This window comes from Melopsittacus undulatus, chromosome 2 (assembly GCF_012275295.1).
Source record: "Melopsittacus undulatus isolate bMelUnd1 chromosome 2, bMelUnd1.mat.Z, whole genome shotgun sequence".
Taxonomy (NCBI): Eukaryota; Metazoa; Chordata; class Aves; order Psittaciformes; family Psittaculidae; genus Melopsittacus; species Melopsittacus undulatus.
In genome coordinates this window covers 21,310,366-21,338,263 of record NC_047528.1, presented here as the reverse complement: position 1 = coordinate 21,338,263, position 27,898 = coordinate 21,310,366, and the positions used below count along the sequence as shown (strand labels likewise).

Here is a 27,898-nt window from a genome sequence, read left to right as displayed (position 1 = left end):
ATGGACTTTAGCTTGTTCTGACTAATTCATGTACCGCTAGCACTGAGACCACAGTAACAAAAGCATCAGTGCAGGTTAGCAGTCTAAGAAAGGCTTGTAGCCCTAAGAACTTTCCAAAGCAAGGACTTGGAATATGAGAGGGCATTCTTACATTGAAAAAACAACCAAACAAACCCACCACCACCCCAAAATAACCCCAACACAACCCCCCAGTGTTGCAATGTACTGCGTAGATTCTGAATATATGTAGATATTGAGACACAACTGGTTGAGTTAGGTGACTATTAAGATGAACAGTATCATTATTTAAGAAATTGTATTTTGATTAACAGTAGTATCACCCTTCTCATTAAAATGTGTGGGGAATTCATATGCATTTCTTTCCTGTGTTTGGATAAAATTTGTACCTGTTGATGCTTCAACTATTCTCAATTAATATTGTTAATTAATTGCTTTTAAGCCAGAAATTGGTGATGAGGGAGGAAATCTAAAAATTACTGTCTGTAAAAGGCCAATCACTTTCACATGCATGTTACCAGATATGATTTTATGTAACTTTTTAACCCTTTCAAATATGTGAATTAAGCATGGTAACAGGATATAGCTGTTGTCATGCCTTATTGGTAGCAGCATGTTTCAGGAAAGTACTTGGGGTTTTGTCCACTTTTATATAAGAAGAAAAGGAGGATGGTAAGTAACATAGCAAGTGATGTGTAAGGGCTTGACAGGTTTTACGGACTTTTAAGGAGTATAGAAAGCAACTAAAAGGAGTAAGAGGCATCAGGAGAGAGCAGAGTTACTTCTTTAGGCTATTCTTCACTACAGAGATGTTGTGGACATTTTATTAGTTCTAAATAATGTTGATGGGACATCACCTGATTATCAGATTAGAGAATCAAAAGATTGAATGCTAGAATAAGGTGCTAAACAACCGTAAGTCATAAGTACTTGATGTGATTAATGCATTCAGTGGTTCTGAAGGATGAAGTGGCTGATCTGCTAATAGGAATGCATCTCACTAGGATGAGGTGTTGTGCCAGAAGCCCAGAAGCTATCAGGTGTTGTACATACTGTACTTTTGAACACAAAGAGCAGATCTGGAATTTGCAGACCAAGGACTCATATTTTAATGCCACATAAGTAGATTTGAATACTAAATGGATAGTCAAGTAGTTCTGTGAGCAAAAGATCTAACAGTGCCTCATTTTCTATGTAGTATCTTAGAGGAAATGAAAACTACCTGCTGCAGCTGGGGTACTTACAAGGTGTCTCTTAGGTATGTATTTGTTTTCTAATAACATGGGCATATGCTGCAGCCTCTACTTCAGTCTGGGGGTCTGTCTTCTCTATCCGCCTGCCAGTACCTGGAATTCTGAAATCTCTCAGTTCTTATTAAACTGTAAATGAAATGAGTTGTGAATCCTCATCTCTGACAAAACTGTCAGAAGTTGGGTAGTGGATTCAAATGTTAGGAAGGGTCAGGCATAACCTAGGGAGATACATTAAAAAGCATTAATCTCTTCTGTCTTTAGCAGTCTAAACAATGATCTAAATTGCTTCTGCTGTTAGTGGAAGAGAGATACACATATATATTTATGTACTTGCGTGACATGTATAGTTCATCCCACCTTCTTAAATTTACAACATATGGCTTCTGGCAGGAAACTCTCTGTAACCCAAGCAATTCTGGTGTGGCCCTACAAGCCTGTGCAATTGCAGGCATAGTAAACTGTGATGCAGAGATGGAAAGTTTAAATAGTCCCTATACTGCTTTCAGTGGCAAAGCTGTCCTCTATCTCATAATTTACTTAGGTGACAACAGTAGTTCCTGAAGCGCTGACGTTCGTAGCTGCAATTAGCTATGTGCTTGTTTCCTTATTCTTCCTCCTGTTTTATTAGCATAGTCATTTGTGTTGTAATGCAGTGACTTGGATCAGAAAATCGATCCAGACTTCAAGAGTCTATTGCAAGAAGCAATTCTTAGCCAAAGTTAGTTTCCTAATATGGCGAAAAAATAGTGAGTGGCTCCACCAACAGATACATCTGCACAAATGTTGTGGCACAAACATGAGAATAAGCACTAGGAGGGTTATCTCTGTTTGCATTGGCACTTTTACCAAAATAGCTGTTCATCAAATTATGCCTCTAGAATCTGTTTTGGAAGTGATTAGTCTTGTCTGCAAATAAACATCCAAACTAAAATACTGTATATGTTCTAAAATCAGAGAAAGTTGTGGGGAACTTGAGGGCAGGATATATTAGTAATTATATGTTGGGGTCATTCCATATTTGTGGTTATAAAATAATTCACACTGGAAGGAATAATTTTAATTACTTGAAGTTAATTTAAAATTACAAGTAAATCATCTGCAAAGATTTTGCTGTGTGCCCACTGTACAAGAAATAGGCCTAAAATTTGTTGAAAGCGTGCTTTATAGTAATATTTATGTAGAAGCTCTTTATCTGGGCATTTCGTCTCAAATGAACTATGTTTCTGGAATGCCCATCTGGTTTAGTTAAATCATTTACACTTTATCAATCGGTGCATATACGTATCCTTTGTGTGTTTTTAAATGTTATGGATACATAACTAGTTCTTGGAAGCTAAGTATAGTCTTTTCAGTAAGTTTACAAAAACAAAGCCACTGTATTTCTTGCTTTCAGTTCAATCTCCTCAGATAAACTGGAAATTTTCAATAATGGCAATACATTCATTCTGCCATTTGGAGGAGCCTGTGCCACAGAGTAATGATCTGAAGAAAGCTCACTTACTTGCAAAGAAGAGTCTTCATTTGGGAAGTAGTTCTGATGCGGCTAAGAGGTGCTTTGTCGAGTTCAGGTTAGTACTTTGTTTTGTTGTTTTTATTATACGTATTTGGGTTGGTAGGCTGGCATTTCATTTAAATTAGCATACATACAGTGTCATATCAGAGTCTGACAGCCTTTGTGTTGGTCATTTGACATGTAAAGGATCTTGAATTGAAAAGGCACATGCAGTGGCATGTGCAGTTACAAGATGTGTGGAGGGGGATTGTCTCAAAAATTATTTTAGCACAATTTATTATGTGTGGAGTAGTTGTTCAGGAGGGAGATTATGATGATCATAATGCCACGATGCCCTTTTGCTATGAGTTCTTTTTCAGAGTTTTCTTATGTGTTTATTTTCTGAATTCAATATTCTGCTAAGCCAGAGTTGCTGTTTTGAATGTAAGTGTTAATTATTAAGTTTCAAATCATTCAGGGGAAATAAAAAAGAAGCCATGGTCAAATTTTCACAACCTAAAATACCTTCAAATTTTCCACTTAAAAAATCTGGGTTTTAATGTTCTGTCAGTCAGAATTTTTTTCTAAAATGGATCCTCAAATCTTGGCATGCTAACGCTGGATCAGGATTAAATTTTAGATGAATGGTTACTGTAAATTGTGGGGTTTTGTTTGTTCATTTTTTCTAGACATCCAATTATTTTTATAACATAATGACTTCCCAGCAGTAGTTGCTTTATACACATACTCTGCATTAGAACTGTTTACAGTGTACAAGTGATGATATAGAAAAAAAACAAACCCATAAGCCAAAAAAAACCAAAACCCCACAATCGAATTGCTTCTTATCAGGAAGGCAGAGTAAAGTTTGTCAGCCTTTACAGTGGTACACACAGATCTAGAACCTTTTTATGGTATCTGTCTACTTTGTTGCTAAATTACTAGATCACTTTCATATATAAAAATATATCTCTACAGATGTATATATTATCTGAGAAGCTTTTACAATACCATTTGTCTTGCTAAAAGTCCTACAGAATGAAAAGTACTGGATTTTTCAAATTTAATACTGTTGTATCTTTTGGGTCCAGAGGCTCCTTCTCTGCCTGGTTTTGTGCACTTGCTTAGCTTCTTATCAATGCCACTAACTTCTTATCAATGCTATCCTGGTACAGTAATGATGCTGAAGAACTTCAGTGAAGTAGAAAGAACTGTACTGTTTTAGTGTAGGCCTCTAGTCCCCTTATGCTTAGAGAAAACATGGAGATACTGGTTTAAATCTCTACAAACGGACAATTAAAGTTCAGAAACTAGTTAAGAAAAGCTTTTGAACTGCTAAAAGTCCTCCAAACATGGACAGCAGTAGTGAAAAAGAGACTGTTCCTTCAATGAAGTTCTAAAACTTGAAGTGCATTTCAATGAAATCATCACACAAGAGAATTAATTAGGAGATATTTCTTAGATGTTCTGGGTTTATTTTGCAGTATGAATACTATGTGTCCACCAGATACCAATTTTAAAATATTTTTTATAAATGCTACAGAATTATAAAAGCTGAGGGCTTTGATATATCTGACTTTATTTTTAATACATTTGAAGAACAATTTTCTCAAGCATATTAGGTTTTCCTGTTGGTAAGAATGTATTCTAGCTGTACATTAAGTCAGACTTTTACTGAACATGGTTCTATAGAAGCCAAAGTAGGAAAGAGTAAAATGTAAAACAAATTCAGGATTATTCAGTAATAGTGCTTATGATGTCTGTAATATGGATATTGAGAGCAGTGAGTGTGTTTTTCTTCTAGATCTTTCAGCAGAATTATTATTTTTCCTAGTAGAACCTCCTGTTTGTGGTGAAAATTGAGGTTTCCTCAAAGACAGTCCCATATCTGAAGAGTGAGAAGGTAAGGTATTCGAGATTATATTGTTTCAGCAAACAGTTAAAAGCAATTTCAGTTACTTTTAACGTACACAAATATACAAAAATACTTGATTTATCATACATCAAGAAGTCTCAAATTGTTTATATCAGTTTCTGTTTGTTGTTTTTTTCCTTTTTATCTCATGGGTGGAATTTCTGAAAGTATTTAGCTCTGCTTTATAAATGTGCTTTCCATGAAATCAATGAGCTGACCTGAGTGGGAATAAAGGTTGGTTTATCTTTAGTGAGACAAAGTTAAGTCATCACTAAGTGGTTTTGAAATCTCATCCTTGAAGCACTAGGTCTTTGACATTCAGTGGGATGAGAATCTCAGAACAGACTGACTACTGGGGACACCCAAGCTACAGTTCAGGTAAATAACTTCTTTGGAGGAGGAACTTAAAGGTTTCTTCTTTTGAAAATTATGATAATTAAGCACCAAAGGGTGAAATTTAAACTATAAATATTTTTCACTTAACATTTACATTTAAAATAGATATGCCTACATTTGTGAGAGATTTTGTTAGTTACAGTTCAAGCATTATACAGTCATCTAACATTTCAGCAGTCCTGTTTCTAAAGAGGACTTTTTTACTGGCACAGAACATGAATCTCTAGTTCTATTCCCAGACACATTTTTATCTTGTTTTCCAACATTTAGCTGTGAGTGCATAGCTAGTTCAGCTACTGCAATTTCCATTTTGCAAAGGCAGAGATGTCTTTTGGTAATGCATGCATAATTTAGAAGTAACAGCTTCTATATTGGAATAAGTGTTAGGGGCTCTGTTCTGATCATGGCATTAACTTGGTTTGTTCCCTGCTCCAGCTGGTCCCCACTTTCTCTAGGGAAAGGGTAGCTCAGTTTGTGTTGCAACGAGTCAGTGTAGTTTGTAACCTTAAGCCTTGCAGTCACCTGGAACTGGTGCTTCTGTACTTCATTTCTGATCTCAGAAAGCACAGTGGTGCAGTGGGTACTGCTACCTCAGTAGTGGAAGCAGGAAACTTGGAGAAGAACAGGGTATGCAATGGGAAGAGGAACCATTATGGCCATCTCCAGTAATCTGTCCTAGTTTATCACCCAGTTTCCTCTTTGACCCTCTGTTTTGGGGAAGAGGGGGAGGAAAAGGTGGAAAATAGTTCTGTAATTGGTACAAAAAGAGCAAGATTTTTTTCCTGTTTAAAAAACAAGTTTGCCTCTGCATGATAGTGTTCCAAAGAGAAAACATTAAAGCTTTGGGGATTTTTGTTTTTAATATATTTTTAGGGACTTACCTAATTTCAATTATAGACTTACTTTTTTGCCTTCTTCAGAAACAGAAAGATAATTTAAAGGGTCAGGATTTTGAGATCAAGAATAAAAATTGAGAGTAGTTTAAGAGAACAGATTACAACAAATCAGAGATACGTGTCTTATGTTTAAAAAATATTCAACTTTGGTGAACCATTAACATAAATGAGGTGATATGAGGTTTCTATTTTCGGTTCTATAGACAATGCAGACTGTGAGAGGAACAGGTGCATCTAAAGTAGATTATCTGGTTTAAGAAAATAAGCAACTATTCCTGCCAAGCAATTGGTTAAACAAAACTATTAAAATACAAGTATTTTCATAGTAGCTCTCTAATTAATTTAAGCAATTAATGGAAGAAATATCATATGCTTGTAGTAAGTTGCATGTTTCTTCAGGGGTGACAAAAAATACAGATATTTTTTCTTGCCCTTGACAATTCAGTAATCCTGTAATTCTTGTCACGGGTATACTAAACAACTGGGGGTGAATTTCTGCACCTCTTCAATTTGTAAGGTCATAAAATCTGAGCAACAGTTACTAAGAGTTCTTGATAGTTGAAAGAAATCACACAGCAGACAGCACATTCAGTCTTACAGAAGTGATGTATTTTAAGAGACAGGCTGTATCACTGTAGGTAAGGATGTGCTATTAGCACTGAAAAGTAGAAGTATGATATCTGAGCAATATAGAAGCTGTGCACATACCTCTTTTTGTGCCAAATACATTGTTATGTTAGTATTACGGAATATATTTGTTCAGTTCCTCTTGGAACACAATTAGCTTCCTCTCCTTTGCCACAGAGAGACGTCGCTTACCTTGTTCTTGGGACTCATGATCCAAGAGATCTCTGAGAGAAGGCTCGTTGGCTGTGAGGACTGATATATAGCTTACCTTGGGGCTTAACAGTGATAGCAGGACTGGATACCACCCAACAACTATGCCAGGTTTGGTTCCCACCATTGTGACATTGTTTTGAGAGCAGGCCCAGAAGTTTGTTGTCCGGATCATCGACATCCAGCTTCAGTACTCTCCTTTTGGATCCCACCATTTTAATGTGGTCATATTGAGCTGGTTGGTTATATTTTTGAAAGGGGAAACTCTTCTGCCTTATCTGCAATAAGGCTATGGGAGTTTCAGGGTCTTCCAAGAGAGGATCTCATTCCTGACATGCTCACCAAGAAGAGGTGAGAAAGCCTGTGTACTGCCTTGAAAATTAACTTTTTTATCCTACTGTGGATGTGTAATTGTGTATGTTATGGAATACCGTCTTAGGGGATACAAATATTATACTTGGTATGAAATGAGGGCTCCGATCAGTACATCAGATGTGGATAGTCGGTGACCTGAATTTCATTTCATGCAGCACTGTGAATATAGCAGTCCTTTAGAGACCTGGTTTGGTTCATATTCTTAATGAACCAAAACCAGTTTATCGAGGCAGCCAAAAAAATACGGATCTATCATTGCTTGTGGACATAGATGGAAAAATATCTTTTGCATACGGGTTTTGGTTCATATTCTTAATGAAGCACATACAGTTCACCTTTGATAAGCAAGTTATTATTGTAGATATTTTACTTTATCCAAAGATTTCTGGGAGCTGGAGTCTTATTTTCAGGGGAGACAGATAGGGAGACAAAAGCATGCATACTTGAGTCTGGTTTGGAAGCTACTGTAAAACAAGTCACGACTAAGGAGGAAAATGCATTCTTGTTTTACCAGGTGATTCTGGTGTCTCAACTCAGTTGCCTTGAGGATAGTATTCATAGTGGTCTAATGGGAACACACTAGTTAAAACATTATAATTTTTTAGCTCTTTTTTCCTTTAAGGACCACCTGGGGAAGTAACTGAAGTTTGTTCCTTTAGAAGCAAAAACGTTGGGATTTTTTTAACAGTGTAACCTGAATTTGCAGATGCTGTTTGAAACAACCAAATAAAGTATAGAAAGTTTTATCTATAGTTATAGGCTATATATATCTATATACATAGAGAACTATTTATATATATAGATAGCTATAGAATAGTACTGCCACCACTATAGATAGTGATGGAAGTACAGTTGTGCAGCTGAACTAAAGGGATTTTGCTGGATAACTACTTGCCTGTTACTGTCATTGACAAGTCAGAGATAATTTCCAAAGCTGTAGTCTGGCTGAGGAGGAGTATTTGCTTTTATGTGTATGTTCCAAGCCAAAACACACACTTTGTTTTTTACCAGTGTTTTTACTAAGATCCAAAATCATCACAGCATTGTTGCTGCAAAGAAAACAAGTTATTTTTAAAACAGAAGGTATTATGAAAAGAACAGTGACACCTGAGTGGCACACAGAAAACTCATCAGCTGAACTCCTGACAGAATCTGGCAGAAAGTCAAAGTCTGGTTTGTCTCTAGTAATTCCATTAACATTTCAAATGTGGGTGATGTTCTGGGAATTTCACAGAAGGGATTATTTTTTAAGTGAAGAATTAGTGCTTTAAAGCTTTGCCTGTGCTAGGAATATTGCTGCTATTTTGCAATAGGTAAATGGATTACATATGAGACACCAAGTTTCTATCAGCCATTCTGCTACTTTATCTGTACTGGCATAATTAAAGTATCAGCCATCTTTCGCCACAGTGTGAATAGAGCTGCATCAGTATAAAACTGCATATATTGGTAGGTTATTTCTGCGTAGAACGAAACAACCTAGGGTTGGCCCCATTCCAGAAATTTTTAATTGTATTGCAGTTGCTATGTTTGTATAAACTGTTTGTATTGGAGACCTTATACCAGAAGAAAGTGACTTCGTTCTAGCTTATTTGCCTTTATCCATAGAGCTCCATAAAAAGTTACAGCATTTCAGTTTCATAGGTTCAATTTGTGAGCAAACTTGCCCTTTACACGGACTTATCTCCATCTGTGCTACAGGCTAGAAACCATGAGTGTTTTGACAATAAAGATGCATCTTCCTTTCTAATATAAGCCTGATCTATTCAGTTAATACTAGAACAAGAACAGTTCATACTGTGAACGGTTAGAATATGTCCATCTGGCTTCACACATCAGAGCATATAGAGCAGCTGTCCCTAACCTGAATCCCAGCTTAACTCCCTGTTACTCAGCAAGGAACACAATGTTTTACATACTCCAATCACACTTCTGTTGTTTTATGTAACAGTGTATTGCCTTACTTTTCTGCTGTGTAAATGAATCTTGTCCATTATGTGTTACCTAACAATGAATTAAGAAAGTTGAAGTCAGAATATCAAAACTTGGATTGCTTGCAAATAAGGATGATTTGCATTTGCACATTCTGTAAAGATAATGTTGAGCAGATTCACATGATTTCAAAGCTACAGGTTAGGAAGAGATCTTGATCCCACGTTTAAAGGAGGGGAGTGGATCCTGACAGGGAAAAGACTGAAAATTAGTATAGCCCTTCTGCTCAAAGGCTGGGAGCAGTAAAGAAGGGATCTGGTTAGAGGCTAGAGAGCAGGAACAGAAAGAGCCAAAAGCCTAGGGGACCTTTGACCATTCAGAGAACATTCACTAGCTTTAATTAGCTGTTCTCTGTCCTATGCTCATTGAGTATTTGTTCCACCCTCTCTCTGTCCATTCTGCCTCTATTGCTTCAATACTGCTTACTTCATTTGCTTCCCCCCACCCAATCTGCCCTCCTTACTCTGTATATCCTTCCATTTCCTGGAAATAGAAGCAAAAGCCACCCCCAAAACAGAACTAGTGTTACATTTACTACAATCACAATGTTTGTGCTGTGTATGAACTTTTCCCTCATGCTGTCTTATCTGTTTAGACTGCTGGTTTTTATATGACCAGGGACTTTTTACTGCTCCATGCTTATGCACTGTCCACCAGAACTGGAACTTCAGTTTTCATCAGTCCTTAGAAGGCCTTAAATATGATTAATAATAATATTCCCTTATCCTGCTTTTTTATAAGAAGTTGTTTCTCAACAAATGACTACCCTTAATGAGATGAGGTAGATTAGATTTAACAAGATAAGAGGAACTTTGCTTTTGTTGTTTTTCAATAGGTGAACTAGTGATTTAAAAGTATAATGTTACAACTGTGGTTATATTATAGCCCAGAATAAAATTATAAACTCTTCAGAATTAATCTTATGTTGACTGTTTGCATTGCACTTGCAGTGGTTTGTAAAATGTTGGATTGTTTCCCATGTTTTACATATTTTAAATTTGCTTTCTAGAAACCATTTTGGTTAGGTGTGGGTTGCTTGTCAGAAATCTGTTCCGAAGCTTCAATGTAAGGCAAGCAGGGTACTAATGATGGATACGAATGGATGTCTTCAGGATGACAATGGATGCAGCATCTTCAAAAGCAGTTTTATTCTGGTAAGAATTTGCATGCAATTTATTAAAGACTACGTGATAGTTCTCAGTAAAATGTATTTGTATATCTCTCTGAAGATTTACCTGATTGTTCAATGAAAATTTATTCTAAAATACAAAAAGTAGGAGTATGACTGTAGTGTGCAGTATTTTAAGTTCTGAAACAGCGTACAACAACTTTAGTTTACTTAGCAGTGATTTCTGGCATATAAAAATGGTTAAGTATCTTTGGAAAAGTAAGTTATTTTAGAGAAGTAGTTAGTGGCCATTTATGGCCACTGTTCATGAGCCTGTTTCTCTGAATATTTAAAATTTAATATTGTGAACTGTCATTTAAAAAGAACAGCTTTCTTTTGCACTCAGAGTATGTTATAACTAGCCTCTGGTGGCATATTTCACCGTTACATATGTAACTGTTCTAACAGGCATTGCATCCAACTTTGCAAGAGATATGAAACACTTCTGTCATTGTTGACAAATTACTCATAGCAGGAAACTTTTAATCCTTGTATAGGTTAAAAAAGAAGTGTAACAGCAGAATACTAAGTCACTACACTGGTACTGCTTTGCTAGAAGCTTCACACCTGTGGAAGTTTTACAGTAACTACAGTATAAGTGGTTCCCTTTAGTTTAGTCTTTGAAACAGCTTAGGCCAACAGTTCCTTAAGCAAAAATTCTTGTTTTCACCAAAAGCAATTATATTCTTATCCATGTGTATACTGACTTCTTGAAATTCGCAAAGAATTTGTCCTTTCTACTCCTTGAATTGCACTGGTTGTTAGTACTGCAGTAGAACTGTTCCGGTAATAACTGGCAGTTCCTAAAGCTTCTTCTTAAGGGTATTTTTGAGGTCCTGAGTATATACTACTTAGTAAAAAGAAGCACAGAGACTGAGTATTCCTCTGATGAACTAGTTTCATAGCTGAAGTAGCTGTTCCAGCAGTGAAATTAGAATTTTGACACACCTCAAGAACTCTTAATTTTCTTATGCCATGCTGAAAGCTGTGGTGGCTCAGGAGCTGATTCACAAGCAGATTAGGCATTAATCAGATGGACTACATTGGTTAGAGGGGTGGTAGTTAATGTCTGAGAGCAGTAACAGCATTTGGTACACTGCATGCCTGTCAGGAGGCCTTAACCCTGTGGAGAGGCAAGGATAAGGAGCTCAGGTACATCATTGTGGAAACACAGTTACCTCCTATGGGCACCTGATGGGACCAGCAGAACTGTGGGGTATCCTTGGGGGGGGGAGCAGTGCCAGCCTAGCTGACAGAACCTAGTTGAGCTGTACTCAGTTGCACAGTACATACATGCACCATAAGTTAACAGGTATCTATAAGGCAGCAGTAATTGAACCAGAATATCCTCCTCACTAAGATACTGGGAGGGGAAAGTACAGAGTGTTCCTCATAGATGAATTCCAGAGAGATCTGGTATAAGTGTACAAGTTAGACCTGAAAAGATTAAGGTAAGCAGTCTCCTCATTTGAAATTAGGATAGAAATGACTAATAGTGACTTCTATTTAATATCCCTTTCTGCAACACTCAGCTTTTCATTTTTACTTTCTAGGTGGGTGGGAGATAAAATCTGGCCCTCAAAGTGCTATGCACTCATTTCAGTGCCAAAACACAAAACACAAATCAGCAACTGTAATGTAAGGGCATAGTAGCTTCCTCTAGCTGCACCAGAGAAGTATGAATGCTAGATATGTGAATGTAAGCTTAGATATCTGTTTAGATATGTTTATTAGTAGCTTTTTAAACTGCTGTGATTCTGTAGGCTATTGTAGTAAGTTGGGTTGAGGAAGTTAGGCTGTTCACAGCATTTTTTGCCAGGCTAATCTTTCATTCTGGTTCACTGCATATCAAGTGTTTAGTTCTTTGTTTGATCTGTTTAGATTTTAAGCAAACTTCTAGGGAGGAAAACCAAGAAGGGGTGAGCTCTTCTTAAGTTTTAAAACCCCTCAAATTCTGAAGAACAATATAAATTAAGAAAAACCTAGTTTGCGGTTTCCATGACATAAAGCTATCTTATCTACAGTTGCAGTAGTTATAAAAAACAAGGCTAGAGTGTCTTTTTCTGTTGATCTTTTCTAAGGTGACTGTACTGACTGGTATTGTTTCAAATAAAAACAGTTAAAACAAGTGATTGACTTATGAAAGGGTTGACTGACATTTAGTGTTTAATTCCTCTTTCGCTGAATCATTTTTGTGATATTAACTTTATTTCTGACACTTTAGTAGGTGGAAGCCTGAGGGGGAAAATGTTGTAGTTCTTTCACAATTCATTAGTTTGTGGATGTTTCTGTTATGTTGTTTCCACACCAAATGACTCATATGTTAAATGAACACGCCAGCTTAAAGGCATGCCCTCAATAGTGCAGCCCACAGTGAAACTTGATGCCACTGCATATAAAAATGTGGAAGATGCTCAGACCCATTTGAATCCTCAGTAAGTTTGGTGCAGATTGGACACACATGCTGTCAATTAGTGTACTTGCTTTCCATCAGGGTACTTGCTTTCAAAAAGCTGTGTTTTACCATATCTGTTTGCTCTTTCTCGCACTGCTGTTCTGATGAGATTGTATGCTACATCTGTCTGGTGAGCATAAGTTGGAACAGAGAAACATTGATTTATTTAATAACATGGCATAGTTTCAATGTATTCTTTTCTGGTCTATTTGATAAGAGACTACAGAAGTAACCTGCTTTGCCTTGCCACCTGTGTATTTTTTAATGATTTAGACAGACTCAAAAATGCTTTTATTTGGGAAGTTGATAGCACACATATAATGCCCTACATATTGTGAAAACTGTAATTAGAGTGAACCAGTTGGCCTCTGGTTATCTTACATCTCCTTGAATTTTTATTTTCTTACCAATTTAGTTTTTCCTCATTTAATAAAAATGTGAAAGACAAAACAGATTTACCTATTGACAGCATCACACACATGATCAGTTACACTAAAGAAGCTTCATACCAGAACACTGTAACAAGCAGGTCTTAAACTGGCTCAGGGTTCCAGTCCTACATTTTCTGAGTATCTGCAATATGAAGACAGATGTGTACTCACAGCCTGCATTGATTTGTATACTGAAAATATGTATATAGCACTATAATTTTTGTTCTCTGGATGACAGACCTGTGGTTTTGATAGGAGTAAGATGGATTGCTGTGACAGACTAGATACAACATGCCATGAGTCAGGTACTCTGGCTTTTAAATAACAGTCCTGTTCTGCTATGCATAATATGTAGCAGAGTAGTTTATCTCAAAGTGAACAGATATATTTATATTAAAGAGTGCTCTTCCCATAAATTTTTCACTTAACACTACTCATGGCTGTACACTGGGCTTTCTGTCTGTCTCCCGGCTCATTTTCAGGAGGTTCTTGATGCTCACCTAGTTCTGCTTCCACTGATGTGGAGCTTATCTGTCCATCCCTTGTCTGCTTGGGGCTGCAGGACTGTAGACACATTAATGAAAACTATGTGTAATTATTAACAAAAGTGATGATAATTTCCACAGGAAACACTGGAAGACAGTAGACAGTCTTCTTCAGTCTTCTAACTTCAGTCTTGTTTCTAGCACCCCAGACCAAGTTATCTTGGGTCACATAAGAGTGCCTCACTGAAAGAGCATAAAAGGTATAAAAATATGACCATGCTACTGTTTCAGCTGCAAGTGGTGTTGAAGTGCAGGCAAGGAGAGGAAGGAGGCAGCAAAGTGAAAACATGTCAGAAAATGTGGCTCTGGCCAGGCTGATGTGTTGGAGAGAATGGGGTGTATGCATGTGCAGAGGGCGGTATCTCTGCCTTCCTGTACACATGTGCCTTTACTAATCCCAGACAGCAGCAGCAAGCCAGAAATGAGGCATACAGGTATATTCCACCTCTACAGGGGTGAAAGCTGCCTCAGCAGCCTGTTCTTCATGTGTGTCTTCTGTGTTCTGAGCATTCAGCTTGTCAAGGTCCTTCATTTGCCAGGAGAGATCCTGGAATCTCATAGTGTATGCTGCAGGATGTACAGTTTGAGTCCTGCTCTCACTTGAGCACCTGTTCCTTTCCTATACCGTGTGATGGAGATGTGCAGTTTGGAGGGCAAGTTCAGGGGCTGGGCTTTGAGATCTAATCGGGGTTTCTATGAGCACAGACAGGTGTGATGTCAGGCGCTGAAGATACTGGCCTGTTCCCGTTCCTGTTGGGTCCTTCCATCCCTTTCTGCTGGGGTGCTGGTTTCTCCCCTGGCTCCAGACACGAGTACGCTCAGGTGGTCTTAGGTGCTCCTCAGGGACATCGCCCCCGAGTCAAGCGTTGCCTGATCCCGCCGGCAGCGCGATCGGGGAAGCTGTCGGGGTGCGCAGGGCTCGGCCGCGGTGCCTCGGGCCAGCGGCGCGGCAGCCCCCGCGGCATTAGGACCCGGGGGCGCGGCGGCGAGCGGACCTTTTCCCGCCGCGACAGCTGCTGCGCGCTCCCCATTGGCTCCGCGGTGCGCGCCCCTCGGAGCGGGCCCGGCCTCAGCGGCGCTGGGGACCCCGCTGGGCTGCTCCTAGCTGTGCGCCGCGGGCTCCCGCAGCCCGCCTGCTGCCGGCCTGCTGCTGCAGTGCAGCGCCGTGTGGCTGTCGGCTCCGCACCCCGGGAGCTGCCCTTACCGTGCGTGGGGTCTGTGCTGCCACAGACGGGCTTGCGCTTGGGATGGATACCCGTGTGCCACTGTTGTATTCCTGCTAATGCCATAGCACGGCGTTCTAACGCAGATGGTAGCGCACTGAGCTGTTTCGTGCTGGCGAATTACATGTGCCCTCCTGTGCAGTTGTGGGCCGTATGCCGGAAGGGGGACAGGTTCCTGCCTACAGCTTTTGTGTACCCTGGGAAAAGACGTGCAAATAATTATAGATGAAAGTATTTAAAATAGCAAGAGATATTTTAATTATTCCAGGAAAATAATTTGCACAACGTATAGACCAAATGGTAAATACAAACTGAAAGCTTACTGTGTGAGTTGTAGTTTTATTGCTTCATGTCAGTTTTGTGCATACATAGTGTAACATATAGTGTAACATCAGATCTTCCTTTAAAGGCTATACAGTGGACTGTGAGAAATGTTCAAAAACATGCTTTGGCTAATATTAAAATATCCTCCATTTAATGCCTAGATGATATTCCTACAAGACAGGTACTGTGCTCTTACATCAACTACTGTGTATCCTGCTGAAATCTTTGCAGTTTAATATTTAAAATGAGACATTAAGAATAAAAGTTCTCATCATTAAATAAGAATTAAAGTGCAGCAGAAGCTGATACATTATCTGACACTTGGCTTCTATGTCTGCCTGTCACAAAGTAATGGCTCTCTTAAACTGTACATTAATCACCAACAAGAAGTTGGGAAATGTCTGTCTGTTTCAGCCCAAAAACTCTTACTACCAAATAAATAGCTTTCATACTATTGGTATGAGCAAAGAAATGCCTTTAACAAGAAATTCCTTCACATCTAAATGAAATCAATTTATACCTTCTCTCATACAAGTTTAGTTTATTGTAATTGCCCAAGGAAAAAAGTGTGTGGGGCAACTTTGTAGGTAAGTATACAGTGAAGTCTATTTCAAGTTATGTATATTCACTACATGTTTTCAAGCATATGATAAAATACCTCTAAAAAAGCAAAATGTCCATTTTAGCAAGTGATCAGTATTTGGCAGAGGGTTGTGTAATTAAAATGATCACAGGCAAAATCTATATTTGTGGAAGGTGAATCTGGCAGGCAACAGCTCTACTCACAAGTTCACAGCCTGTGTCATCCCCCAAATAGTAACTTAAACAAGGAGAGTAAATTTTATGTTCCAGTTTTCCAGAGGTGAATGGTTGGCTGCTTTCAGAACATAAATGTTATAAGGTATGTTGCCTTTTTGGTTCAGAAACTGTATGTTGCCTTTATGCAACCTGTTGGTTTGCTTTTATGCCAGACAGCGTTTCTGTCATTGCAAGAAATACTGCAAGATAGTAAGGTCTTCTCAGACTGACAGCTGTACATGGACAGCATGTACATGAAATTCCCTTCTCCAGCAGAAACAGTACCCATGCCTACATGGAAGTGTCACTGTACAAAGTTTATGTAGCTCTTTAAATCCTTGTTTTCTCTCATACTGGTACTAGCTTCATTGTTTCTTTCCAGGAGAGAGTTCCCAGGCAATCTTCCTGGTTCTTTGTGCTGACTCTATTACTGACCTTTTGCACCTTCGTTTGTACCCTCTATCATACTGCGTGATGCTTCAGCCATTTACTTCTGCTCTGTTCACCAGACCCAGTCACCAGCTAAGCCATGAAGGCCCCATCCTTGTGTTGGCAGTGGGCAGCCTCTCCCTCCTCTTCTCCCGCTATCTTCCACCCCCAGACAATATAATGTTCTGTTTGCCTTCCCAAACACAGTGGGGAAAAAACCTCAAAACATATGAAGCCCTATCCTTATGCTCTTTTCCATTTTTTTCCTCACCCATCTTAATAAAATTAAGACTCTTTGCTTTTCAAGAAAGAATAGTAATTTTCTCTATGTTTTTGTCATGACTAATACAGTGGGGTGATGTATTTTCTAGCCTTTGCTGTGCAATATGCATTTCAAACTAAAACAGGATGATCTAATCAAGGTAACAAACAGTATAGTGGTGGTGTACTAAGGAGTTAGTGCTTAAGCTATTTCTGACTCCCTTGTTTGCGGGTGATCAGTAAGTAGTCACTTTTTGGGTGCTTTTTATCAAGATCTGTGATGAGCATTCTTGTTAAAACAATCCTTTACAAAAAATGGCAAGGGAGAAAATGTTCTATTTTAGGTCTATGAAAAATAGAATTCTAGGAAACTTGACTGGAAATGAGGAAAACCATGTTTTAGGTAGAGCATTCTGTTATTCAGAAAATGAATTTATAATAATGCTGATTTTAGTTTTTAAGATATTTGACTTTATTGCATATATAGGAGTTTAATGTGGGCAAATTTTAGTTGTTTCAAAATCTTCTATGACCATCCAGTTGAAAATGACTAATTAATAGCATTTAATGCAAACTGCAGGAAAAGTTCCTGTGAGATTGTGCATAAAAGTTCAATGATGGAATCAACTTGCTATTCTTTTTATTGACATTTTTACGTAGGAGCTATCATATTGGCTTAAACCACAACAGTTTCCTGTTTCATGAGTAAATACATCACAGTGCTTCAGCTGATGTTAACTCCTGATTTCTTCCTGATTTCTTTATGTAATAACCAATTTGAGCTATGCTATTGTTAATAAGGACATTGTTTTTACATTTTTAACTGAATTTCCTTGATAATCAATATGAAGAAATGGCATATGATACGAAAAACATTTCTTGTGATCAGGTTTGAATTTTCTGCACTTTGGGTGTTTCTCTGTATTTTTTTTTCCTAGTGTTACAAGTTAGCAAGCATACAAATGTCTGACCTGACCTCTCTAAAGCAGTTGTTGTTTTATATATCCATGCATAATACTCTTGATTTTAAACTTCCTAATTTTTTTTCATAGAATGTTTTCAATATTTATCCTTGCTCACATTTGAACCTTTTCTGGGTCTTTAGTATCCTTTGAGTGACCTGTAGCTTGTGTGGATTTTTATTGTTTGGGGTTTTTTTTCTGGTAAGGTCACAGCATTGATTTTTATAATCCTATTACACTGGCTTTCTTATAATTCTTCTCCGCTGTTTAAGCAGCCTGGTTTGTTGTTTGTTGGGTGTTTTGTTGTTTGGTTGTTTTTTTTTTACTGTAGTGGTATACCGAGCAGAGATTTGCACTAAGCAGCTGAAGTGGTGCCATGGTTCTTTCCTGAGGCTAAAGCATCTGGTGTGCTTTCCCATTACTGCATGTTCAAATGAGCAACTTCCAATAAATAGGCAGGACTACCACCTCCCTTGCACTTGACACTAGCATTCACCTGCCTCAGTGAGTCAGTGCAGGGAACTGCACTGTTTAAAAGCAATTCTAGTCTTACTAATAAAGGGTTGATCTTTCTCCTAGTTTTCTGCCTGAGCAGGCTCACCAGTGATGGTTGCTGCTATTGTGGCAAGATTAGAGGAGCACATGTCAAAGGAAGGAGGAGGTAGAAGTATACATGTTTTTTCTTCACTGATCTGCATCAGATCAATTTAACTAGCATAAGACTGTGTAAGAGTTGTAACAGAAGTATCGAGTTTGGCATAAATGCAGGATGGATGCAAATATATTTGTAAGCATAAGGTGAAAGAGCAAAACAAAGGGTTAACGAAATGGCTTGTGTTGATAATGAAGGACACCGTTTCCAGAACACCCTTTCCAGCAGTATCTGTGCCACAGCACAGAGGATATGGCCAGAGGAAGACCTTGAATCCTAACAGCAGGAGGATGGCAACAATGTTGTAGTATATTACAAACACTGTTGTTTTTCTAGTAACCAAACAAGAGAAGAGACTGCAGGTATACGTTTAAGACCTATATTTCAAACTAGGGAAAAACAGACTGTGGGCAGCAATATGACCTAAGATTTATGGGAGGCAAGGTAAGCAAGATCCTGAGGCAAAGGACTATCACAGCTAATTCCTGAAGGATATCCTAAAAGATTTACTCAAAAAATAGGTTTCTATTGCTAGTTAAGAACAACTGAAATGGAGTGAGGACTTAATAGCTGAGGTCCTTGTTTTCTGTCATGCATATAAGTTATCCTGGCTAGCCATTTGGACAGAACTATAATGATTTAAACTTGATTTGGCATTTTTGGGGTCCACTTATTAATAGCACTTTTCCCTGATTCATAGTAATCTAAATGACTGCAGATTTTATGCCATAGTCCTCACCCTCGTTTCTGGATGATTAACAACTATACCATAACATAGAACCGGATCCATTCTTTTGAGACACTTTGCAGTTAACTCTTTGCCATTAATTAAATTTATTATGATGAAATAGATCAATTAGTCCAATATTTTGCTTTTTTATTCTCATCGGGTTTTGATCTCGGCCTGTCTATGTCTTAGGTTTTTTTGTTTGCTTGCTTCAGGAGGAAATCTTCTCTTTTGGCTTTGAAAACTTCTGTTACCTGGATGAATAGATCTGGAGCAAGAACTAGATCATCATCAGTAGTAGTTGGTCTGTTCTTTGTGTACATGATGTCTAATATGACTTTTGCTTACTGTTTGTGCTATTTTCAAATTTGTGAGAGACTCCTATTTGATTTAAGTAACTTCTTGAAGCTCAGTGTTCCTTTATAATGTTTTATTCTCTTTTTTTTTTTTCCAGCAATAATCATGTTTCTGGAGACTCAGAGATTTTCTTAGCATGGCTGGGGGGTTTACTTCCTTATTTTGGTCTTTAGGAATATTCTTCATGTTACTAAAATCTTTTAAATAGGGTGTATTTAAATTTCAATAAATTTAACAGGGAGAAGTGTGTGTTGCGGGGCACGAACTCTTAGCATATAGGAAGGGGTTCCTTATATTTCATAGTTTTACCTTATGAGTCCTATATTTTACTATTGTCTCATGGATGACTTCAGAAAAAAGCTTATGACATGTGTCACGCATATGACAAGGATTTCCATGGTTTGTTTTCCTTACCCTGCTTTCTCTGCCAAAAGGTCTGTATGTGTCCTGGATCTACATATACCTTCTCATCACTCTTACTCTCCCTTCACTTTCACTGTATTGAATTGTCTTGAGGATTTGCCCATCATTCAGACTGGGGGAAAAAACAAGTGGTGCCAGCCATGAACACATTCCAGCACTTTCTTATAGGATTCAGGAATTTAGAAAATAACAAAGTTAAAGTTGATGCATAGCTGTGCATCTTCTGTTTGGTGTGTGTGCATGATTCTGTGATAATTACATGATCAGGTACTGTTTAATAAAGTATAGTATAGCATTGTAAGACTGGTTTTGTATTACTGTGTTACTTGGGCATTGAAGTTCCTGTGCTTCTAGGCAGCACTCAAACATGGGCTGAAAAGATTATCTGCAATCCTAAATACTTACAGTGTAAATATAGTCCTGTTGAAAAGAGGAAATATACATAGATGAGAAGGGAAATACTAGGAATTGAGGGGGAGTATTCATGCTTCAAGCATCCAACTCAGAGACCTAAATCAAAAGACTGATCACCCTAGATCATTTCCACAGCTTATCCAGAGACTCTTTCAGAAGACAGTTTGGAATATTTCAGGAGTGATCAAAATTACTCTCAACAGAAATGTCTCTGTTTCCTGTGTAGGAGGATCCATCTCCTACATCCCACGCTTGCCTACTTTACACACTTTAAAATAGGTGGTGAGCATACACCTTATTTGCTCATGGGGATTGTAGGGGCATTTTAGTAAGTTGAATTTCAAATAAAGTTTTGAAGGACAGCAGTGAACTGTGGTTTCAAATATTTAAGGAAGTTTCCCTAAAGTGTAAGGTGTAAAACGAAAAAGGCTCAAGAGGTTTGTTTGAAAATGTAACGTGGGTGAGAGAGGAGCTAGAAGCTGGACTGCTGACACTGAATGAGAGGTGGGAGATAGGAAGGGAAGAGAGACAAGAATCCAAACTGTTTTTATTTTATGTTGTTTTGGCTTTTTTTTTCCAGTAAAAAGTGAGAGGTTTTGAAAGTGTTTTGGCCAAACACAAAGTAATAAATGGATCAGACAGTGTGATCTAACGAACTTTTCAGCTTTACATTTCCTAAAAGTTGGCCCAGCTTCAAATGCTGCAAACCACAGCTGTCTTCCTGACACAGCTGAGGAACAATAGGTGAGGTGCTGATAAGTGAAGAAGGGCCTTGAAAGTGAAGAAAAGTAATGTATTACAGAAGAAGCCAGGGAGAGCTGTGGAGACAGTGATGTGTTCTCCAAGTGATCAAGTAGGAAGAAGGTCTTTGCAGCAGTTTTCTGAATGAATGTGAGATGAGGTTGCATTTCTCAAAAGCAGAGAAGAAAACATAATGGTGATGATGATAACCTGATTGAATGCTTCAGCTGATTGGAAGAATTAAGAAAAATACCATCTTGGAAATGTGCTGAAAGTATCTGAAAATTATGAATATGAATCTTAGGATTTGGAGTAATTTTGGGATCTAAGGTGATGTTGGATCTGAGCAATAGGCAGGGTGATGATGGTGTAGCTGCACAGCTTTGTGTGTGTCATCAGCAATTAACTTATTTGTATGAAAACCTTAAAGATCTGTTCTCAAATATAACTGTATTGTTTACTCTTTGGAGTTCTTCACTCCTGTGATTGCTTCCCAGGTAATATTGCTTAGAATACTTTCCCACCTGCCACCAAGGACTGGACATTAATTGCTGGGATTGATTTGTAATGTTGCAGTGAGGTGCCTAGCATGAAAAGTTGTGTTTTGCATTTGTTGAGAAGGCACTGATCTTTTTAGTTGATTTACAGTAATGATGAATTAGTTTACAGTAATAATGAATAGAGTTCAGTAATTTCTTTACAATTAAATTATGAAGTCTTCTAATAACTATACTCCATAGTACTTCAGTAATGAAGTATGTCCTTCTCTATGATGTAAGAATCCTCCCCAGAAGGAGGAAGCCTTCAGTTTGCTTAAGGCATTTGTAGCCAGGTCCCATACCCAGCCACAGTCATCCTTTCCTTCCCCTTCAACATGTTGCACAACTCAGGCTGAGAAGGGGGGCTGGGGAAAGGGCCGAGGAAATAACATCTGCTCTTGGCTAGTTTTCCACTGGTGCATAGTTGTATGGGCATGGTAGCAAAGAGGAGTGAATTAGAATTGTTTCTAGGCTTTTCTCACTTAAACCAGAGATGAGGCAACTTTAGTGTCAGGGAGGCATAACCCAAAGCAAAAAAAAACCCCAGCTTTTTATTTTCTTTCTTGTTATTTTTTGCAATAGATGCATTACTACCAGCTGTTGAAATGTAAACTGTTAATGCATTTTTGTAAGAGCAAGAAGAAAGGCTGTCTGCGGTGTCTAGTAGTTAGGTGTCCAAATTAAAGTATTACAGTATGTAGCATGCTCAGGGAAATTAAAAATTGCCTGTCCACATACATGTAACTGAGTGACAGGCAGGTTTTAGTCCTTAACTCTCTTGAGATAAAATAATCAAATTCTGACACTATATTCTAAGTGTGGTGTTGCAGGTTCTTTACCATGTACTAGTTTCTGACCCGCATGTGGTGTACAAGTGGGAATTCAACATTAAAATGGGAATCAAGATTTTGATACCTATCCTGAGCTAACTCCAGCATTAAGAAGACAAACATTACCTTCTCTGACAAATTGGAGGTCACCTCTGCCTTGCATGTTTATGAGTTGCCTCATAGGTAAGCAGTCTAAGTAAAGTTAGCATCTCATTTCAGCAAAAAGGGCATCTTAGTGCCCATAATTTAATGCATAGTGAATAGAAAACTTTGTATGTAGTATTTTTCCCCACTTAGCAATAATAACAGTTTGAGTCCTTACCTCTGTATCAATGCTGTAGACAAATCAATATCTCTTTCAATAAATTTCAGATGTTTGTGTCCTCTTGAATCTTGGAATATTTTTTAAACTTATTATTTTATATAAAGGGTCTTGCTGCATCTTAAGCTATCAAACAGGAGGTACGAAAGTAATCAGAGAGTTGGTTCTCCTGAACTTTTTTTGTTACCAGAAAGTGTGTTTATTTTAACTCATCTGGACCCCTTCCTGGGGTGGATGAGCGATGCTGCTGCTGAAGTTTGGATGACACAATACTCCACAGTGTAGCCTATTTTTCTGCATGCTTTTTTGACCATAAACCTGATACTCCTGTAGTGTCTTTATATTTCAGTGGGCAAACCTCCTTATAAAGAAGACAGGTTTTTGCGACAGTATATTTTCTTACTGGCAATTGTGTATGATACTATGTGTGGACTACCACTGGGTTTTATCGTAGAATCATAGAATAGTTAGGATTGGAAAGGACCTCATGATCATCTAGTCCCAACCCCCCTGCCATGGGCAGGGACACCTCACACTAAACCATGCCACCCAAGGCTTCATCCAACCTGGCCTTGAACACTGCCAGGGATGGAGCATTCACAACCTCCCTGGGCAACCTATTCCAGTACCTCACCACCCTAACAGTAAAGAATTTCTTCCTTATATCCAGTCTAAACCTCTGCTGTTTAAGTTTCAACCTGTTACCCCTTGTCCTATCACTACAGTCCCTAATGAATAGTCCCTCACCAGCATCCCTGTAGGCCCCCTTCAGATACTGGAAGGCTGCTATGAGGTCTCCACGCAGCCTTCTCTTCTCCAGGCTGAACAGCCCCAACTTTCTCAGCCTGTCTTCATATGGGAGGTGCTCCAGTCCCCTGATCATCCTCGTGGTCTCCTCTGGACTTGTTCTAACAGTTCCATGTCCTTTCTATGTTGAGGACACCAGAACTGCACACAATACTCCAAGTGAGGTCTCACGAGAGCAGAGTAGAGGGGCAGGATCACCTCCTTTGACCTGCTGGTCACGCTCCTCTTGATGCAGCCCAGGATATGGTTGGCTTTCTGGGCTGTGAGTGCACACTGCAGCTGGCTCATGTTCATTTTCTCATTGACTAACACCCCCAAGTCCTTCTCCGCAGGACTACCATGAATTTCCTTTTTGCCCAACCTGTAGCTGTGCCTGGGATTGCTCCCACCCAGGTGTAGGACCTTGCACTTGTCCTGGTTAAACTTCATGAAGTTGGCATCAGCCCACCTCACAAGTGTGTCAAGGTCCCTCTGGATGGCATTCCTTCCCTCCAGCGTATCAACAGAACCACACAGCTTGGTGTCATTGGCAAACTTGCTGAGGGCACACTCAATCCCACTGTCCATGTCAGCAACAAAAATGTTAAACAAGACCAGTCCCAACCCTGATCCCTGAGGGACACCACTCGTTACTGGTCTCCAGCTGGACATTGAACCGTTGAACACAACTCTTTGAGTGCGACCATCCAGCCAGTTCTTTATCCACCGAGTGGTCCACCTATCAAACTGATGACACTCCAATTTAGAGACAAGGATGTCATGTGGGACAGTGTCGAACGCTTTGCACAAGTCCAGGTAGATGACGTCAACTGCTCCACCCCTGTCCATCACTTTTGTAACCCTGTCATAGAAGGCCACCAAATTGGTCAGGCAGGATTTCCCCTTAGTGAAGCCATGCTGGCTGTCACCAAGCACCTTGTTTTTCATGTGCCCTAGCATGCCTTCCAAGAGAATCTGCTCCCAGATTTTGCCAGGCACAGAGGTGAGACTGACTGGTCTGTAATTCCCTGGGTCATCTATTTTCCCCTTCTTGAAAATGGGGCTTATATTTCCCTTTTTCCAGTCATCAGGAACTTCACCTGACTGCCATGATTTTTCAAATATGATGGCCAGTGGCTTTGCAATTTCATTCGCCAGCTCCTTCAGGACCCGCGGATGGATTTCATCAGGTACCATGGACTTGTGTGCATTCAGGTTCTTAAGATGGTCTCAAACCAGATCCTCTCCTACAGTGGACCCAAGGTCTAGGTTTTCACAGTCCCTGCGTCCGCCTTCCAAGACTTGGGTGCTGCAGTCAGAGCCTTTGCCAGTGGAGACCGAGGCAAAGAAGCCATTCAGAACCTCAGCCTTCTCCAAGTCCTGTGTAGCCAGTTCTCCTGAAAGCTTCCGGAGGGCGCCTACATTGTCCTTAGTTTCTTTTTTAGCCGCTACATACCTATAAAATCCCTTCCTATTATCTTTAACATCCCTTGCCAAGCTTAGCTCCAATTGGGCCTTAGCTTTCCTAACTTGGTCCCTAACTACCTGGACAACATCCCTGTATTCATCCCAGGCCATCTGTCTTTGTTTCCACCTTTTATAAGCCTCTTTTTTCTTGTGAATTTTTCTCAGCAGCTCCTTATCCATCCAAGGATGTCTCCTGGCCCTCCTGCTGCACTTCCTTCTAGTTGGGATGCAACACTCCTGAGCTTGTAGCAGGTGATCCTTGAATATTAACCAAGAGTCTTGGGCCCCCTTACCCTCTAGGGCTATATCCCATGGAACCTTGCTAAGCAGGTTCCTGAAGAGCCCAAAGTCTGCTCTCTTGAAGTCCAGGGCAGTGAGCTTACTGCATGCTCTTCTCACTGTCTTGAGGACCTCGAATTCGACCATCTCGTGATCACTGCATCCAGGACTTCCCTGGAGAGTCACATTTCCAACGAGCCCTTCCCTGTTGGTGAGCACGAGGTCAAGCAGGGCACCTCTCCTCGTCGGCTCCTTTATTGCTTGCAGAAGGAAGTTGTCTTCCACACAATCGAGAAACCTCCTGGATTGCTTGTGCCGGGCCGTACCATCACGCCTACAGATGTCAGGGTGGTTGAAGGCCCCCATGAGAACAAGGGCCTGTGAGCATGAGGCTTTTCCTAGTTGTCTGTAGAGTTCTTCATCCACAGGTTCCTCTTGATCAGGTGGTCTGTAACATATCCCCACAGTAATGTGTCCCATCACCAATTTCCCCTTAACCCTGACCCACAAACTTTCTGTTAACTGATCACCTGTCCCCAGACAGAGTTCCATACTCTCCAGCCTATCCCTAACATAAAGGGCAACTCCCCCTCCCCTCCTACCGGGCCTGTCTTTTCTAAAAAGCCTATATATTATGAAGAAACACCAGCATAAAAAGCTACTTCACTTAACAGTGCCAGGCTAGAATTTCTCAAAGCTTTCAGATAGGCATAACAGTGAATGTTTTAATAGAAATAATACTACTTTCTGTCAGTTTTAGTGTTTTAAAATATGGTAAGATTATCTAATTTTAGTTTTTGCCACCTTGTTACTAAGAGGCAAAAAATCTACATGTGTAGAGATGAAGAGTTGATGAAAATAAAAATGTCACCTTTATTGATTTTTAGACCACTCTCTTTTATTTAAAATAATAAACCAAAACATATATAAATATCAAAAAAGCAGCAGCATGCAGGAGGTGAGCAAACACATTGCAGGTACTCATGTTTGCCCAAAGGGGACTATGCTGTGATCAGTTAATGCTGTATAAACCTCTTGATATAAGATATCACTACAGACTTTGCGGTAGCTGCAGTGTTTTGTGGTAAAAATGTAAATCTTGTAATGATCTAAACAGATTATTTTTTTCTGGGACTAGTTTGGTGTCTCTTTAATTAGAGCTGTACGCTGTGTTACCTGATTTCATCCTTTTTCTGTTTACATATTTAGGCCCTCCTGCTGGATTTGTTCAAATGGACCTCGGTAGCCATGGGGCCTGACTGAGTTGATGGGACCCTGGATGACTGCAAGTTTCTACTCTGAAGATCTGATTGTAGACCTCAACCTAAATTTCTGTGTTATTCCTCTATTTCCTTCTAATACGTGAAAATTATCCTAAAAAATGGTATTATCTTTGAGTCTCCTGCACACCTACTTTAATAGCATTCAGACACTATGTGCTTGGGATGTTGTTACAGATTGTTAAAATATTTCTGTTGTGTTATGTGCCAAAACCTTGTGATTGCTGTGATTATTGTGTTATATTTTTACATTCAGTGGCTTCATCACCTGTGTTTTCAGTCATTGTGGTATTTCTCTTAACTCAGATTTGGAAGTCAGAGTAACTGTTGGAACTCTATTCAGGTCACTTTTAAAGGTGTTAGTAGACTTGGTTTTATTTGCTGAACACAAATAAGATCTACTTTATTTTGCAATGTGCTGTTTTCTTAGTAGCCTACTACTACTGAAAACTTTCAATGTGATGATATCCTGTGATGCAGACCAATAAAATAAATAGGAAAAGGCATTAACCTTTACTAGCTCTCCTGTTGCTTTTCTATTTCTGTGGCTGTGGTTACATGACATACTATGCAGCTGAGAGTGAGGACATCTTGTATTTTTGTGAACCAGAGAATATCTTTTGTTTGCTCTGTTCCCTGTCCTGTTCCATATGACCATGTTGCAGTTACACTGAGTACTAAAGTTAAATGGGTCTCATAGAAGCTGGAAAGCACTTTGCAAAATCACATTAAAAATAGAGTTTGAGGGCAAAAATGGAAATGCTGCATCCCTGTGCATATTAGTATTTATATTGTATAGACTTTTTAAAGCAAGTATGCAGCAATATAGGATAATTAAGATATTAAAAGATCTAAAACTTTCTTTATATATAAAGTATCAAGAATACCTTTATTTTTTTTTCTTTGAAGGCTTATTACAGTGATATCTAAAAGCTTCACAGTATTTGACGGGATTTTTTTGCATATTCCCAGAACAACAGATGAGCACCATCGCCCTGTTTGACCAGGGAGAAAACCGAGCCACTTCAGTCAGTCGTAAAGTCGATGATACTGATTGGGTTCTCCTGCCTTTTAACCTTGTGCTTCCAGCTCCATTCTCCCTCAAAAGTCAAAGCTTCCATTATAATCAGCTGCTTTGCATTTCTACATAAAGGGGCCAAGGTGTTTCAGTTTGGACTCCCAGAAAATGAGGAAGCCAGGGTTGGTGGCCATCTGCCAAGGTGCTTGGTCTGACTTGCTCCTTCTGCAGAGGAGCTGATGGCAAACACAGAGGCAGAACTGAGTGTTGCTATGTGGCGTTCAACTGCCTTA

The 27,898-nt window shown here is 39.2% G+C and overlaps 1 long non-coding RNA gene across 6 annotated transcripts in view; it reads left to right on the top strand.

The window, feature by feature from the left end:
• The window catches only part of LOC115946609 (uncharacterized), a 36,969-nt gene extending 9,866 nt beyond the window's left edge, over positions 1 to 27,103 (top strand). Inside the window, exons 1-7 of one of the 6 annotated variants that reach the window (XR_004080660.2) lie at positions 866 to 1,276; positions 2,665 to 2,839; positions 4,601 to 4,666; positions 4,980 to 5,056; positions 6,775 to 6,918; positions 10,184 to 10,328; positions 26,517 to 27,103. This is a non-coding gene — a long non-coding RNA (uncharacterized lncRNA). Of the gene's footprint in view, positions 1 to 865; positions 1,277 to 2,664; positions 2,840 to 4,597; positions 4,667 to 4,979; positions 5,057 to 6,774; positions 6,919 to 10,183; positions 10,329 to 26,516 lie in introns of those variants that run through there. The other 5 variants (XR_004080658.2, XR_004080662.2, XR_004080659.1 and 2 more) reach the window with 5 other exon arrangements.
• Positions 27,104 to 27,898: the final 795 nt, after the last annotated feature.